Here is an 18,472-nt window from a genome sequence, read left to right as displayed (position 1 = left end):
GCGGCGGTTTTTCTTTGTTTGTTTCTAAAATGCGCCGAATTTTGTGACATCAGGTTTGGTTTGGTTTATTGGGGTTTAACGTCCCTAAGCAACTCAGACTATGAGGGACGCCGTAGTGAAGGTCTCCGGAAATTTCGACCACCTGGGGTTCTTTAACGTGCACTGACATCGCACAGCACACGGGCCTCTGGAATTTCGCCTCCATTGAAATTCGACCGCCGCCGCCGGGATCGAACCCGCGTCTTTCGGGTCAGCAGCCGAGCGCCGTAACCACTGAGCCACCGCGGCGGGGCCATGATTGGAAGTGTCAGTAAGCAGGGCCATGGGCGTCCGGAGGGGGGGGGGGGGGGGGGCAAGGGGGGGCGGCTGCACCCCCCTGGAAAATCCCTCACTCGAACTGGGAGTGATGGCCGCACGCCAGGGGCGGTGGTGCGCTCAGCCAAAAGGGTAAAAGCAGCCCCGCTTCCACGCTTTGGGTCACATCTGCGAAATGCCGCGTCCGGGCGCGCGTCGTTCCGCCGTTTTCAAACCACGCCACCGTCAGCTCTGCTGAAGGGCGACCTGTTGCAGACATACAGCGGCACCGGCGAGCATGTGTTTCGAGCCGTCTTGAGATGGGTGTCTGTTTCTTTGATCTCTAGAGAGATAGCGAGACGGAGGCAGACAGTGCACAGGGCACCTTGTTTTGGCCTTCGTCGCTCGCTATAATCAGGATACGTTCGTACGCCGGCCACCGATGAATTCTTCAGGAGGGAAGGACAAATCAGCCGTGTCCACCCCCGCTTTGTCGGGCTGCTCAGGGTCAAGCGGGCGATGAGTTGGCGCCGCCGCCGCCGCTCGCTGTCTCCTCCGATCCACGGGAGAGCGCAGTTCGGTAGAAGCGCCGCTTTCAGAATCTTCGGCAAAGGGGATTAGCTGCTTTTGTTCACGGCGACGCATCTCCAGAGGCGCCCCCACACCAGCGTTCCTTGCGTCTAATCCGAAAACCAGCGCCTTTGGCCAACGCAGCCCGATGGCGCCTGCCTGGCTCGCCTGTCACCTCTGGCTGGGCCTCAAATCACAACAGCGCCCATGTACTGTGCGATGTCAGTGCATGGTAAAGAGACCCAGGTGTTCGACATCATCCGGAACTCTGTACTACTCCGTCCCTCATAGCCCGAGTCGTTTTGGGGCTCTGAACCCCATAAAAACACAAGAACAAATTTTCCGACAGGAGTGGCGAGTGTCCCTTCCCCTCGGAAGTCGCGCGGCGTTCCTTTCACCCCCAAAGTGCGCATTCGGGGATATTGCAGCAAGTAAACCCTTGCACGTGTGCGCGCGCCTCTGTGTTTGTGCTTCGGTGTTTTTAGTGGCCAGTTGTCAACGAAGGTGAGAACAACCAAGACAGTGGACGAGAAAACGACGTGCGGCGAGCAGTGTGTGTGCGGTTGTTCGACTGTGCGGATGCGCGAGCAAAATGGAGCGAGGTGTATGAAGCTGCGAGCGTGCATTTATCTTGTAAAGAAGTTTTTGTTGTATATATGGTCATCTTTTGTTTTCAAAGTACGCGTTAAACCGTTTTTCCAATCAATGTGTATGATGAGTGTGCACCGAGAGCGTGTAATGAAGCACAGAAATGAATTATCACCCGTGTAATTGCGCAATTCGCCCAGAAAAATCCGAGGCGCCTACAGTTGCTGTTCAAGGAAGACTGACTAAGTGACTGTAGTTGCGTGTTTGTGAACATATTGTGCTGTGTGCTGGTCATCAATCCGGGTGAGTCGAGAACTCGTATGCAGCAAGACTGAGCACTCTTCTCCACGAAGTGATAGTATCTTTTTGCACTTTTTATTAATTGTAATTGCTTCTTCGTCGATAAACTCCAATGCATCTCTCCTAGCCACGCTTTAATTTGCTGTTTGTAATTTTTCTTTCGTGTCTGTATTTTACTTATTTATTTTTATTTATATATAAATAAATAAATTTACTCCGCAAATAGGGCCTTTTTGCAACGAACATACCCCCCCCCCCCCCCCCTCCGGCGCCAACAACCAATGGGGCCCCCCCCTGCAAAAAATTCTGCGGACGCCCTTGAGCAGGGCTACCATCAACATGTTATTTGTTTCAGTCGCTCAAAGCCAGCATAGCACAAAGGAAGTTGCGTCACGCATGAGTGACAAACAGAGAAAGAAGGAAGAAAAAGGCAAGAAAGAACAGGCAGCTCTGATTCCCTACCTGCTTTAAGGTTTCCCACAATCTAAGAAAGGTGGGCGTTGTTTACGGCGCCAATAAAGTTTTTGAGTCTGTGCACAAACAGCTGCCCCATGCAAACGCGGAAACCGGAGTGCCCAATTAAACACAAAGATCCCTATGTGCCCTGCAGGGGCGGGCGTAACCACTGAGCCACCGCGGCGGCGCTTTGCTGTCAGGCGAGCACACAATCCATAGGGTACGAAACCAGATCGCTTATTGCCGAACGAAGGGGAACCTTGTATATGCGCTATCTTACGACTATATGTGCTATTGAGTAGCCGTGCATTTTAAAGGAATGCAAAAAGTTTATAAAAAGAAATAAAAAATAATAAAAACAATGCTTTCACATTCAAAGCAAATAAATAGTCTTAAGTGCCCTGCGTAATTTTAAATTTTTTCTTCGCAACTGCTGCTATTTCAAATGTTCCGGCGGAAGGTGCACCTTCGAAAGCCTTTGTGAGCGTTGCACAAAATGTCTTGGTGCGTGTTAAGCACGATGTCTCGTTGGCACTTTTTCGGGGCATTCTGAATGCGTACGCAGTTGTTCATGGTCGGCTTTTTGAACTTCAGAGCAGTTCTTAAGAACCTTGCTACTTTCCAGCAATACTTTGATTTGAGTTAGTTGGTTGTAGCATGACATGTTTACGCAAAAGGCGTACTGGCGCTAAAACGGAGACAACACACACAACAAGACAGGACTGGCGCCAACTTCCAACTGAGTTTATTCACGGAAAAACCACTTAATAATCACACTGCATGCAAAAAGATAAAGACAAACCAGATACAAGGGGTGATTTAACAGACACACGTGCCAAACGGACCAAAGCAATGATTATAACGCTGACAAAGACCCACTGTCAGCGTTATAATAATTGCTTTGGTCCGTTTGGCACGTGTGTCTTTGTTAAATCACCCCTTGTATCTGGTTTGTCTTTATCTTTTTGCATGCAGTGTGATTATTAAGTGGTTTTTCCGTGAATAAACTCAGTTGGAAGTTGGCGCCAGTCCTGTCTTGTTGTGTGTGTTGTCTCCGTTTTTTAGCGCCAGTACGCCTTTTGTGTAAACATGTCTTGCTACTTTGTTTTTGTATATATTTGAGGGTATTATTAGGCCCGTGTCCATATTCACTGTCGGGTCTACGTGACGACATTTGCGAACACGGGTAGAGACATTGTTTGGGGGGCTTCAGAATCGAAGCATGAAGCACCGAACTGCATGCCGAAGCCGAGTTTTGTTGGATGCGATCTCCAGCCCATTGCGCATCACAGGATCGCTTTCGTCTCTGATGCGGCGCAGGTGTCTACGTGTGCGCCTCGTGCAACAACAAGCTGTTCGAGAGCGGATCCAAGTTTGCGCACGACTCCCCCTGGCCGGCGTTCAGCCGGACCGTGCACGACAACAGCGTCAAGAAGGAGCCGGAACCCAACAAGCCCAAGGCTCTCAGGGTGAGCATTGGACGTCGTATGAACAGGTTTTGCGATGGCGTGTGTGCCAGGAAATTCACTGTGACGTTTCAACGCAGCCAGATAAATGGCAGATCACCGCGATTACGATTAACGTAGGGTGCGTATATTTATGAAATGCAACGCTTTCACGACTTGTGTCTCGACTGGTCCTCTTCAATAGCCAGCCTGTAAACCACTGTGCGGTCGAATGCGAGCGATTCTTGCCACAGTGATTGTCCAACGGCTTCGCAGGCTTTTGGACACTGCGACAGGTGTGCGCTCCGAAAAAGATATTCCCACTGGTGAAGATGAAATAGCAGTATTGAAGAATAGGATAATTTAGTTCGTGCATGAAATCCTCGATCTTCGGCTAAGTCCAAATCGGTACCGAAAACAGCAGGAAGATGAAGAAGCCGCAATTGAGGCAGGCCGTCAGAACAGTGACAAATCGTGTTCGGTAAAGAGTCGAAATAGAATAGTAGATCGAAATCTTTTGTTGGAATGCTTACTTGGGCTCCTGCGGCACTTGCTTGGAGGGCGCGTCGCATGGGGCGCGTGAAAGCGGCCAACTTCGCGTATTTGCCGGAACGGCATCTCACCGGTCCAACGTCCAGTGGCTACAGAGCAAGGGCTTCGGTCATGGCTGCTTTACTGTAATGTTTATTTTTATTTTCTGGGTGTTTCAAAACCTTTCCTTCACTTTTCTACGCTTAATCATGATTTGCAGTGCCTACTTGCTCTTAAGTTTCTTTAAAGAGGGGTTAAAGGTGATTGAAGTCTTTACACGGCTCATTAGCGTCGTGCCACGCAAACCAAGTTTGCACTGCCGCTAAGTCTTAGGTGCTGATTTACGCCGTCTTCAAGCAGGGTCTTTCTTTTTTCATTTTTGGCTGATACTGTCAGGCATATTGGAGAGCAATTACAGAAGTGGAAGCAAAAGAAGAAAATCTGATGAGGCCTAGCGCGCAATTGATATGAATTGAGATGTGACTACAACGAACAACAGACGGGCCATGTCAAGCGATTAATTTACAAACAGTGTGATCACACTTTAATAAAATAGCTGTTGCCTGCCAGCAGTATAAGTGGCATGCAGTATAATCACACGGGAACACATGCTTGTGCTCAACACGAGTATTACATAAGTTTTCATTACTTACGGCATTCGCTACTGTCGAAGCAACGCTAGGTTATTCAAGCTGCTTAAGTGACAGGAGTCGCCAAAGATTCCTAGTTGCGAACTCTTTTAACACGTTGGTATCTGATTTTCTATTGCCACCGGCGGCGGCTTCCTCTCCACTGACCTGAAATAATAGAGGAGTGTGCAGGGGCTTCAGATATGTTATTGTAGCGTTACTTACGGTTATGTGCCACCAGTAGAAAGGAAAACATCACGGATGCACCGTGAAAAATGGCGAAATTGGGATGAATATTGTGTTTTTGAAATGAGCAGCGGATTAGACGAAAGATGAGTTACATTCAAGAATGAGGCAACTAGCGTGCGGAATTCGTAGCTACCATATCTCAGTGCCAGCAGAGTGTGAGAGAGCTTAGCTTTCACTACACAAGGAAATTCAAGACCACAGAGAATTCCCGAGAGACCTAAAGGTAGATTTGTTAAAACTAGGTAGCCACTTAAGGCAAAAGAAGATTTCGCCCGGGACAAAACCATTTCCTCCAGGACACGGTCTTCGCTCGAACAATAACTAAGGTATCGGCTATAGTAACAGGGAATAGGGTGCTGAAAAGTACACTGTGCAGACTTCTGAGCATTGCCATATGAGCTCAGCAAGTTTTTGCTTTAAAACTGTTAAGGTGGAAGCACTGAATTAAGATACTGAACAATGTGTGTACACTGGCCGTGTATAGTGCATAGAAGGCGACTCTGTTGAAAAAAAAAATAATTTCATTGAACACAAAGCATAATATCGAGATTTACTGCTGCAAAGTGTAATTCGCACAATCACAATACTTGTGTGTATATCTGACAAAATGAAACTGAATTACATAGAAATAATTTTTTTCGCTATTATTCATTTACTTTTGACAGCGTCTATTTATAATAGTTAATAAAATGCTAGCCACAGAGAGTTCACACAGTTGCAGACGTATTTAGTTTGTGTCCGCTTTCAGGATGTCAAAACTCAAAGCCGCCGTGGTAGCTCAGTGGTTTTGGTGCCCTTATACTGACCGTAAAGACGCGGGTTCTATCCCGGCCGCGGCTGTCGCATTTCGGCAGAGGCGAAATGTTAGATGCCCGTGTACTGCGTGATATCAGTGCGCGTTAAAGAAACCCGGGTGGTCGAAATTCTCCGCAGCCGTCCACTACGGGGTCCCCATAGCCTGAGTCGCTTTGGGACTTAAACCCTGCAAACCATGTCAAAACTCAAAATTTCGATGTGCGTTATCCTGAGCGTTAGAACGTGGTGACGCTGGTGGTGGAAACATTTATTAAAAAGGGACAGGAGGTATGTTTGGATCAGCCCGTAAGGGACCGATCCTTACAAACACTAGGTGGAGGTCCCTAGTTTGGGACACCAGTGACGGTGGCCGCCACCCGGGCGCGCTCGATTAAAGCTTGTTGGGCCTGTAAGTCGTGGCAGCCGAGCAGGGTGGCCTCCCAGTCCTCCCGGATTGGGTTGGGGGTGGGGGGAATGGCCGGCTTGGCGGGGCAGGCCCACACCATGTGATAGGTGTCCGAAGAAATCCAATTTTAATGCGTTCTATACCTTCAAAAACATACTACCAAGAAATCGCGATCAGGCGATCACGTAGAGCGATCAGGCGGCGCCCACTAACACCTCCTCCTCCTCGTCTCAATGTACGCCACTGCCCCAACAGATTGCGCGCGACGGTAGCGCCTCCTCCTTGAGGGGCTTTAGCGCCACCCGCTTGTCTCGTTCGGGCGCGGGGACGCAGGAATCACGCGGTGAGCGGCGAACAACGCAGCGCACATCGAAGGCGCGTTCACCACGAGGCTTGTGGCTTGCTGCCCCTTCGTTGGGCGCGGAAGCTATGCTGGCGTCCATGGCATCGGGATGTTGAGAGGCTTCCTAGACTCCGAGCAACGGGCAAGGCGAACGGGCGATAGCGTTCCGCGGACTCCGTGGCAGTCTACGACACGCTGTAGGGTTCCACTCTTGAAGGCGAAGCTTAAGCGTCCTCCAACTTTTGACCCCTCCTTTAGCGGAAGCTGCCCGTTAGAAGGTGTTTTTTGAAGCTCTGGCTGGAGACCTTTCAAGACAGCCAGTCGCGACGCCTATTGAACATATTTGAAGCGAAAGCTTCACTACGCTCGGTAAAGCCAAGGCCACCGTGCTTGCCGATTTCACCTTCAGTCCCCAAACCGGGTACGAAACTCCAGATCGAAAATCTCCAACCTATCTCACTCACCTCCTGCCTAGGCAAGCTCTACGAGCGAGTCGTTACTCGGAGGCTCCAAAGCTACATGGAAGACGAAGACCTGTACCCCCACAGTATGTTCGGCTTCCGAGCCCACCTCTCCACCCAGGACATCCTCTTACAACTCAAAGAGGAAGTCCTCACCAACGTCCCGAGCGTAGGCGAGGACGTGTTTATGGCCCTCGACATCAAAGGAGCCTTTGGCAACGTTAGCCACACGGCTGTAAAGAAAGGACTCGACAACCTCCACTGCGGCGAGAAGATTCCCAGCTACGTGAAGGCCTTTCCAACCGCACTGCAACGGTTGGGCTCGGAGACCTTCGCAGCGCTAAATTTTCGACCCCCAACAAAGGCACACCTCAAGGGTCCGTCATCTCGCCACTACTTTTCAACGTGGCCATGATCGGCCTCGCGAGACAACTCGAGAAGATCGAAGGCATACAGCACGCAATATACGCTGACGACGTCACGGTCTGGGTTACCACTGGGTCGCTCGGCCATAAAGAAGAACGACTGCAAGCAGCGGCTACCTGCGTGGAAGAATATGTCAGTGCACGAGGCCTCGCCTGCTCCACCGAAAAATCAGAACTCCTGCGAGTCCACAAAGGGAAACACAAGGAAGGGTCCCTCAATGTCTCCCTCAAAGGACAACTAATTCCCGAACGAGACAAGATACGAGTCTTGGGAATGTGGCTGTAGAGCAACCAGCGATGCGGCCATACGCTCGGCCTTCTCAAGCAATCGGCCACTCAGGTCACCAGAATGATCACGCGCGTGTCGCAGAAGCGGAGTGGCATGCGAGAGGGGGATACCCTGCGCCTGGTTCAGAGCCTGGTGGTCAGTCGCGTGGGTTACGCCCTCCCGTACTTGAACCTCAACAAAGGAGAAGTGGATAGTGCAGATACCATACTCCGCAAAGCTTACAAGACAGCCCTGCATCTACCAATGAACACCTCCAACGAAAAACTACTGGCTCTTGGAATTCACAACACCTTCGAAGAGATCAAAGAAGCCCAACTGGTCACGCAGTTAGCTAGGCTCCAGCAGACTCCTACGGGGCGCTCGCTCCTTAGGCGACTGGGGCTAGGCGGAACTGCGGAATTCGAGAATCGTACTGCGAGCATACCGGACGCAATCCGCCAGACGCTAAAGGTTCGCTCCCTTCCCCGGAACATGGACCCCAACTTGCATGCGGCCCGTAGGGCAGCCCGGGCGAGGTATGTACAACAAAATCTAGCTACAAAATCCACAACGGTATACACGGACGCGGCTCCGTATACAGGAATCTCACATAACAGCACAGTGGCGGTAGTTATTGATTCGAACTTAAAGGAATTAGCTAGCGCCTCAGTGAGGGATTGCACGGTAACCGAAGGGGAGGAGCTGGCCGTAGCTCTAGCGGCGGTAGCCGGTTATCGAAGCTACATGTCCCTCACCATCCTTACAGATTCGAGAAAAGCGTGCCGTAACTACATCAACGGCCGCATAGGTCGCGCTGCGCTCCGGCTCCTCCAGAGCGCGACCCCGCCAAAAGTCACGCATAGCATTTACTGGATGCCAGGACACACCGACATAGCGGGGAACGAACGCGCCGACGAGGTAGCTCGAGGGTATACGAGCCCAGCTTCCTCCCAATCGGACGGTCTACCCGACCGAGTCAGCCCTACGTACTCAGACATTCTCAACTACTATAAGGGGGTACGGATCCGCTATCCGCCGCCTCATCCTGATCTAAATCAACTAGAGGCAGTGTATTGGCGAAGATTGCAGACAGGAACATTTCCAAACCTGCATATCCTTAGCAAGATTTACCCGACGCAATATCGGGACACTTGCCCATGGTGTGGCAGCAAACCATTGTTGTACCACATCACGTGGGAATGCAGTAAAAACGACAGCTTTCGCAAAGACCCGAGTGCAGAACCGTGGGAGAGCCGGCTCTCCAGCGGCGATCTGGGTTGCCAACAAGGTCTGATCCAGCACGCCCAACGAGCAGCGAAGCTCAGCGGAGCCCTAGAATAGGGGCACCGACCCTGTGAGAAGAAGGAAGATGGACCTCTTCTTTCTCGTCTGCTACTAGCACCTTTCTAGAGCAATAGAAGTCTTTCCTACCTACCTACGTCACCTTCAGACAAAGCAAAGGAAAGGAACGGTGCCGATTCTCTGGGACAGTGGACACCTCAGCCGCGCTTTAAGCTATGAAACCGATGGAGCGCGGAAGCTTCGAAAGCAGAGGAGAGGCGCATAACTGGCCCCCTGGGACACCTCAATAATGCTTTAAGCTACGTGGCGGTAGTGACAGATGTGCGCCGCATGCCTTGGCACTAACAACGTTGTGCCAGAAACGCGGCGCTGAAGCCATGGGCCGTCTGCTTTCCTTGCGTTCATTGGCATTGGCGTTGACAACATCTTAGACTCCGTTGACTTTAAGGAAAGGAAGTGCGCATAACTGGCTCCCTGGGTCAGCGGACGCACCTGACTCTATCCCCCTCCCCACCCCCGCCTATCCCACTCCCAACAAATCCTCTGGAGGCGACTCCAGACCCGAACTCTTCCTACCCCTCAGCTTCTATCCCACCTCCGCCATGTTTCCCCAGAGTGCACTCTCTGCGGAGAACCGCACGCCACCCTGGACCACATCCTCTTCGGCTGCCCTGCCGATCCTCCCCCGCAGGGACAGCCCGCCATCGGTACATGGGAGGAATGGGAGGCCCTCCTTGCGTCGCAGGACCCGGACGCGCAACTTCGCTGTGTGAACCGGGGTGCTAGTGCCATGGCCCTACGTGGACTGGACACATGCGCGTAATGTGAGGGCTGTGCGGTGGCCCTGAGACCTTGTACGGTCCAAACTCACTTGCTTAATAAAGTTATCCATCCATCCTGAATCGCGCTTTGAGGTACATGGGGTGGTGTGACAGTGATGTGGGCTGCATGCATTAGCGATGACAACGTAGTGGCAGACACGCGGTAATGCTGGAATAGGCCGCAGTGTTCATTGGGTGAGCAAACTCTTGCGATCAACCAACGGCCACCTGCCAGGGTGGCAGGGTGGGCGCGCTGCCTGTCCAGTGTCCGGAATGCAACCAACATTACAGACGCCAAGCCGCGTGTAGTTGCCCGATACGCCATAGCTTTCTCTCTATAACTAGGTTGAGCGGCAGTTAAACTGCAGCTATTTTAAGGCGAAAGCCTTTAATGCCTCATCGTTGTCGACAGAAGGTTGGCAGCAGAAGTTTGTCAGCAGAGGTGTCACGCTTTTCTGTTGGTCGAAATGATTATGACGTCAGAGTGCGCGGATTCGTAGTAATGAGGCCACCCACGGAAATAAAGAGAAATTAACAAAAAAATAAAAAGCGAAAGAAAATAAAAAGTTGAGATAAAAATAAATACAACAAAAACGTTGAAACAAACATAAATAAAGAAATAAAAATTAAGTAAGAATGAAAAGAGAAGGGTACTAAAAATAAAAAATGACTAAAAAATTAAAAACAACAAACAGTTAGAACAAATAAAAAATAATGAAATGAATTCCAAACAGTGCGCCAGGAAAGGCTTTCGCCTTGCAGCACTTTAAGAGCCGAAGTGCCGCCTGAATTATTTTTTGTTTGTTTGTTTCAGCCGGATACACTCCTCGTGCCCCAGAATGGATGTCGTTCCCTCATATAAGGAACACTCAGGGCAACTGCATTCCAATTTTCTTCTGAGTAAAAATCGATTCTTTCCGGCTCTCCGAGGGAATATTTACGTTTGTCCAGCCACAAGATACATTTATTAATGCAAGGCCATTGGAAGCCCCATTCAGACGCGAAACCGGCGTGGTCACGAAAACTGGGGATGCACAACTTAATGACGGCACAGGGTAACCCAATAGTAAAAGATAGCTGAGAGTAGTCAATAAATGATAGGAGACCGAGGTTCGAATCCCGGTGCCACGTAATTCTTCACCGGGTTTAAACAAACAAAAAAAAAACTTGGCGTGTCGATGGAGTTTCATAATCAGGCCTGGGGTGCGGCCTGATCTCATTAACCAGAATCGAGAACGCACTCTCTCACCAGAGCAGGATTTGGCCACCCTGGTGCAGTACTTGGCCACAATATCTTATATGAACAAACCATTTAACCCTCGGCTGTCAGAGCCCAGCTTCTGCGGAGCAGCTGACCAAGGCACCGTCAGCCCTGTTACGCAGCGATAGGTGCTAAGAATCTCTGACTCCGGACAGACCGCCATTGGAAACTGAACAATGCAACGTTTAACGCAAGAACCTCATCCAGTGAGGCTAGCTTAGCAGTGCTGTTGGAGGAATTAGCGTGAATTAAATGGGATAATATAGGGCTTAGTGAGGTTAGGAGGACAGGTGAGGCGTATACGATGTTAAAAGATGGGCACGTACTGCTATCATGGATTAGAGGACAGATGAGAACTAGGTGTGGGATTTCCCATCAATCAGGATATAGCTGGCAACATAGAGGAGTTCTATAGTATTAGGGAGTGGGTGGCAGCTATCGCAATTAGACTTAATAAGAGAGAGGTATAAGCTGAAGGTGGTGCAGACCTACTGGCCGACATCTAGCTATGATGGCCAGATCGTAGAAAGCTTCTATGAGGACGTGAAATCAGCAGCGAGCAAAGTAAAATCACATTGTACTTATGGGCGACTTCAATGCCAAGGTAAGGAAGAAGCAGGCTGGAGTCCAGGCAGTAGACGGCTAGGCATAGGCTCTGGCGCTCGGCTTGTGACCCGAAAGACGCGGGTTCGATCCTGGCCGTGACGGCCGAATTTTCATGCAAGCAAAATTCTAGAGGCCCGTGTGCTGTGCGATGTCAGTGCACGTTGAGGAACCCCAGGTGGTCGAAATTTCCGGAGCCCTTCACTACGGCGTCCCACATAGCCTCAGTCGCTTTGAGAGGTCAAACCCTAAGAAAGCAAAAACCGCAACAGGGAAAGAGTGTCAACTAGAAAGTACACACGAAAGGCACTGGCTCAATAATTCTTTTCTGGCTTCTTTCAAGCTGGTCATACTGCTTAGACTAGGTGGTATTGAACTGAACATAAATGGCACATAGTAAAGTCTCATCCTTTTACCCTAATTAGTATAAATTCGTGGTATGCACTATTTTTCAGTTCGTCTCAGAGTTTGTTTTCATAACTGGTGTTTTATACTCCGTTTCATAATATCCTGAATAGAGAACAACATAACGGTGCAGCTGGTGTATATTTAAGAGTTGGATTTCGTTCATTATTGTACTTGTTTTAAGTTATGTAAACTACTGTCGTAGGCAATGTTTTTAGCACATCTGCAAAGCAGCCTGTTGACCCTTTCGTATCTATTAGCTGAACAAAAGCCCTGCGCAGTAATTACATATCGGATGACGCTTTCTTCAAGCGCTTCATAAATTACGTATCTGGTTTCAGCGTCAGCGCCTTCACGCAGTGCACAGATGTGTGTGGCCACTGTTCGAAGCTTTTTACAAATACGTGTAATGCGCTGTTCCAATTTAGAAACTAATCTAGGTATAAACCGAGGTATCTTGCATGTGAACTGTAGTCTAAGGGGGAGCTGCACCGTTCACAGTTATATAAATGGAGGTATATCATGTTACATAGCTTCATTTTGTTATGAGGGTTCCTGAAACACAAAAGTTTTGTTTCATTTTGATATACAAATATGTGATTAGAGGTCATCGAATCTAGAAGATTACTTATGTCTACCTGTAAGATTTTTTTTATCTTGTTCATATCAAGAGTGTGTGAGAAACAGGGCAGTGTCATCAGCATATTGATAGACACGGGGAGAGAACGGTAAGGTATGAAGATCGTTCATATAGATATGTAACAGCAGGGGGCCAACTGTCGAACCGTGTGGAACACCATATTTTACAAGCGTTTTGGAACCCGGCATGTTGTCTGTTTTTGCACTCTGAGATCTCCCTGAAAAATAGTTTCGAAAAAGATCAGCGTGTTTTCGCCTAAATTCCATTGCATTTAATTTTTGAATGAACAAATTATGATCAACTGTATCGAAGGCTTTTGTCATACCCAACAACAAAATTAATATAATCTGGTTGTTGTCTAGTGTGACATTAATCACGCCACTGAGGTCTTCTAATAGAGCAGTGGTGCGTCTTCTTGCGTCTTCTGAACGCAAACTGTGTTCCTCAAATTAAACAGTACTTGTCACAGAATTTAACCATGTTATTTGCAACATATTTCTCTATAAAGTGAGATAACACTGACAAAATGGCTAGAGGACTGTGGTTATTGCTGTCGCTTTTCGTTCCCTGCTTATATATAGGACGCACAACGAAAGTCTACATATTCTTCGCAAATTGTCCTGTTCTTAAGATGCCGTTTAGTATTATAAAATGATGGCTTTATGTTTGTTCATATTAGCTTTAATGTCTCTCGGCCATATACTGCCATAATCCTCATGTTTATTACGTGAAATGGTCGCTACAAGACTGTCTAAATCATCCGGTGCATATTTCGGTAGGAAGGCTTACTTTGCATGTCTTGGCAGGGGCGATGTTTGGAATTCTGTGGCTGCTATTTGTCATCGAAGTTGACCAGGAGCAGCAAGAAAAAACAGAATTAAATGCATCTCTTAAAGATAATAAGTCACATAGGTTTCCGAATTCCTTCCTGAGAGTAACGCCCGTATTGTGTTATCTACATCTTCTCATCAATTCATTCAGAAGCTGACCATAATTTTTTTGGCTTGCTCTTAGACCTCTCTAATTTTTGAGAGAAACGCCTTTTTTTCGCTAGCCTGAGTTTAGGTGTTACTAAATTGCCTAAGGCATGGAATTCCTGTTTCAGTGCAATGTCGTCCTACTTTTATCTCGCCTTTTTCCAAGCAAGCTTGTTCTTTTAAGTGGCATAAGGCTAGAATTTCTTTTCTTATCCACTTTTTCTATCTGCCGTTGTTTAATTCTGGCCCTTCTGGACTCTTTATATGTGTTTCTAAATTGGCTAACCATCTGTTCATGTAACTGCAAGTGATCAGATGCCTTAATGGCGTTCCATTCAAATCCCTGTATAACCTGGGCAACCGGTTTGTTATCAGTTACTTCAACTAAATGTATCTTTTTATTATTATTGTCGCCGGGACCGAATAACATCAAATCTACGCTAGTAATGATCGGTAAATATTTTTGTGAAGTGTGAATTTAGAGGACCTTCTTAAAACCTGATCACTACATGATTTAGTTATTTTGTCTTTTAAATACTCCTGTGACGTCACTCCCGAAATGAGGCCTTCAACTGAGAATTGGGCTAATATGTCTAGATGTTCTCCTACTTCTTTTGCCGATGTGGTTGACGTATCTATGGTAATATCACCGGCGAGGATAAATTTGTGATGGCAGCAAATTTTCTGAAAAGCATTTCTAATTTAGCAAGGAAGTAATGAATGTCACTATAAGGAGTACGATAGACTGCATAAATAAGGAAAGTACGCTGTTTGCATGATATTCTAATGGCAACTGTTGCGGCAGCTTTTAGTGACAGCTCAACGTATTCGGAAACTTTGTTCAACATGTTCAGCAGATCGTTCAACAGCTTGTTCAAAAGCTCAACTTTTTCGCACAACTCAACTTTTTCGGATGATGGTGATGGTGGATTTCGAAGCGAACAATTATCGTAATTCGACTCACTGTTGGTTTTATTTCCGCTCGAGAAAAAGCGCGGTGGCGTCGACTCTTGGAAAGGGCGAAGACTTCGATGTACAACGGAATAACTGTGGGCTGTTATGTAGGGGACTAGAAGTTAATTTGTTATTTTTACCCATCGAATTTCTGGCATGCCCTTTTAAGTAAACGAAGCTCTGGAGCTATATATGCCAATAATGGGAACACAGAGAGAAGGTTTATGCCGAGAAATGCTGTGGCGCGATACATGTCACGTAGAGCATCTGTAGAACTCTTCCTTAGTATCTGTAACAATGGCCTCTTAATACTAAGTAACGCTAATGAAAGCAGCACTTCATTGGTTACGGTTTCAATGCGAAATGGCCCAGCTGCTGAACACTCCTAAAAGGCAGCCGAATATACCTATTGCTGTGGCAGTGCTTTTATATTTTTCAATACTACTATCTGCTTACGCATGCAGCTGAAATATATGCTGTTTTCTAGCGAGATGATCTCATTTTTGCTCAGCCATATCGGTTTCAAGCTTCTTAATACGATTGTATTTAGGCTGCCGTCTCACAAAAAATTTGCAGCTCCTCCGAAACAAAATTTCTTGATTGCTCAATTTCCAGATGATGTCACTTGGCTCACGTGGCCCAATTTGAGCAATCAGAGACGACCACGAAATTTGGAATTCTCCACGAGATTCTCTGATTGGTCGAGAGTGGTCACGTGACCTTGTGACGCACACTATACCGAAATGTTGTCGCATTTTCTTTAATAACGCGGTCAAGAAGACAGCCAGGATTTTTGTTTTTGTTTTAGTGCCAATATCAAAGGTGCGGTATGAATCAATGTAGAAAATTGCACTCATTGCGCAGGTATACTGTGGCCAGTGCGAGATCCGTCTAGGCCACGAGTTCTTGGGCGAAGGACCCAAAGGAAAGTCGCGCTTCTGAATAACATCAGAATCCATCAAGTTCTTCCCCAAAAGTAAGAGTTCAGTGTGTGTAACGCAGTCAGTAATAAACTGCACTTAGAAGCACTGTAGCACTTCTGTTTCATCCCGCCCGTCGTACCATAACTTCTTTCAATCACTTCCCATCCGGCCAGTTCATGCGGTTTAGAGATGGCCTATTTACGTCAGCCTGAAAACGGTGTGCAAGTAAAATTATTTAACGTCTTGAGAATGGACGTAGTATAACTCTGCTGAGCCAGCCACAAAGAAAGACAGGAGTTTTAGTCATGGCTCCATTCGTTCCGTATGATTGGCTGGTGCTGGCCGTCACAATTTCCAGTATGCTAGCACAAGCGAGTGGAGAGAGAAAGCCTTCAAGAGAGGAAGCCCGAACCGGCAAAAAAGCTTGTTACCCAGTGGAATTTAGAAGCTTATCTGATCTTTATCTCAGTTACGTGTTGAGCAGTAATGGCTTGCGTAACGAACCTAAGAACAAAAGAGTGGCATTATGAGAGGCATTAAGAACACGATCAAAGAAGAGAAAAAAAAAGAGTGAACCATTGATGAGGCACATGAACTGAGAGGCACACCTGGTACAAGGTAAGAGGGACTTTCGCTGACAGCTGGGAGAGGTAAAAGTAGAGACGAAATAATTGTTAAACGTCCAATGAGCTTTTTCACACGTCCGTTCTTGCGAGCGCGCTTCTCATCCACTGCCCTCTCCCGCGCTCTGCTGGTTGCAAAGAAATCGCCACGACCTGAACAGACACAGGCGCGAATAATAGATTTGATTTCACCTTATTTGATTCATTAGGGTTTAACGCCCCAAAGCGACTCAGACTATGAGGGACGCCGTAGTGGAGGGCTCCGGAAATTTCCACCACCTGAGGTTCCTTAACGTGCACTGACATCGCACAATACACGGGCCTCCAGAATTTCGCCTCCATCGAAATTCCGCCGCCGCGACCGGGATCGAACCCGCGTCTTTTGGGCCAGCAGCCGAGCGCCGTAACCACTGAGCCACTGCGGCGGGTTAAGGCACGAATAATAGATGCACTGTTGCTGCCTTGCTGAACCAGATAACGCCTGTGACGTTCACATGCGTGCGCCTTCAACGAGATTTATGTGTCCAAGACAAATCTGTTGGGTGCTTCCAAGTCGGCTCAGCACCTCATGAAAATGCAAAATAGAATGGTTAGAAGGCCTACTTCACACTGCAGTAGTATACAATGTGGAAGACGAATGCTCCAGTACTAACTGATCCACTACAGTTGCCGGAAAAAGGCCAGGGGCAAATGGCACAATTTTTGCCCCGTAAAATTTCTTGCATAGCCCCCGCCAACGCTCTCAACGGTAAGCTACCGTGTACGGCTTGGCCGCAGATAGCTGGGCTCCAACTCAGATCGTTATCACATTCTCAAGGTAACGGGGTCTTCCTCTTGATCGTCGTTTTTCACACCCCTGTTGGAAGGTGAACTGGCAACTTGCCAGTTTAGCTATATTTATATTTCATCATCATCATCCTCATCATGTAGGTTATCATCCTCATCATCATCATCCTCATCATGTAGGACACGATAAAGTCTATATGGGAGTAAAAAGGCAGTCAGCTGAAGTCTAATGCGCTCCCTTTTAGGTTCAGGATATGTTTAGCTTCAGACTAGATCGATGGCTGCGCGTGAACTGAGATCATTATCACATCACCAGGGTACCAACTTTTATATGGAATGTTTGGCAACGAAGGCATACTCCCGCTGGAAAGCATAGTAGCTTTACGCAGTCAGCAATGAGAAGAGGCTTTTGAACGTGGCGCAGGAGATAAGCCTATTAAATACACGAAATTCAGAACCTCGGCTATAATCTTCGGGACTGTCAGAACTTCTCATGTTTTGAAGAAGGGATTTGATCCGTTGCCAACAGTAAGCATTCCGTATTTTTTGGCGGTAGAAACGTACCCAGGGCGAGAGCCGAGTAGCTTGCCCCCTAATGGAGAGTGCGCTAGAGGACAGCTTACTCCCCTTATGCTCATATATATATATATATATATATATATATATATATATATATATATATATATATATATATCAAGTAAAAGGAGGAACATCGCTTCATATCGAAAAATTTATTAGGTCGACATTTCGGCCAGAAGCTGGCCTTCATCAGGACTGAGTATGAAGGTATTGCACATGTGCAATACCGTTTAGATACTTTAACTCACATAAGGTTGTGAAGCACGCTAGATTTGCGCGCGAACGCACAGAGTCGCGCCTGTGATCCACGATCAAATGCTGACGTGGGGAATGTGCAACTTCCGCTGGGAAAAAAGCGCGAATCGCCCAGTAATCTGAGGAGCCGTCAGCGCCATTTACGCCAGATGTCACGTGACTTTCCACAACAGCTGGCGCATCTGTTTCGCAGCTGCAAGAGGAGCTGGGCCGAGCAAGGGATGAGGAGCGAAGTAGGGGCAGCGATGCGCTGACCTCCGTTGCACTCTGAAGAGAAATTAGTAGAAGTAAAAGAAATTGTACTCCCGTATGGGCGCATTCGTGCTCAGAGTGTCTCGGAGGTGCCGCATGACTGCCCTTGATTGAACAACACCGACAACCAAGAGGCTGCGGGCGGGCGACAACGCACTCATGACGGTGGCCGGGAAATCCCCGCACAAAGGAACCGGACCGCTCGATGGAAGCCGCCTGCGGTCTTGGCGAGTTTGTACCGTTTCCATTTAGCGTGCTCATGGTAAACTGATGGGAAACCGCACGAGGGCAAAATTCAATAAACGAGTGCATGTTTGCGCTCTCACAAAGG

At 47.9% G+C, this 18,472-nt stretch overlaps 1 long non-coding RNA gene across 1 annotated transcript; it reads left to right on the top strand.

Annotated features, from left to right (window-relative positions):
- Positions 1 to 3,533: 3,533 nt before the first annotated feature.
- LOC149369443 (uncharacterized) lies at positions 3,534 to 18,162 on the top strand. Its single transcript, XR_016288703.1, has 3 exons — positions 3,534 to 3,677; positions 15,588 to 15,699; positions 18,083 to 18,162. It is a non-coding gene; the product is annotated as an uncharacterized LOC149369443 (long non-coding RNA).
- Positions 18,163 to 18,472: the final 310 nt, after the last annotated feature.

The sequence above is a fragment of the Amblyomma mixtum genome, chromosome 1 (genome assembly GCF_055824585.1).
Source record: "Amblyomma mixtum isolate Tamu chromosome 1, ASM5582458v1, whole genome shotgun sequence".
Lineage (NCBI taxonomy): Eukaryota > Metazoa > Arthropoda > Arachnida > Ixodida > Ixodidae > Amblyomma > Amblyomma mixtum.
Note: the sequence above shows the minus strand (reverse complement) of the source record. Positions and strands in the feature narration are given on the sequence as shown.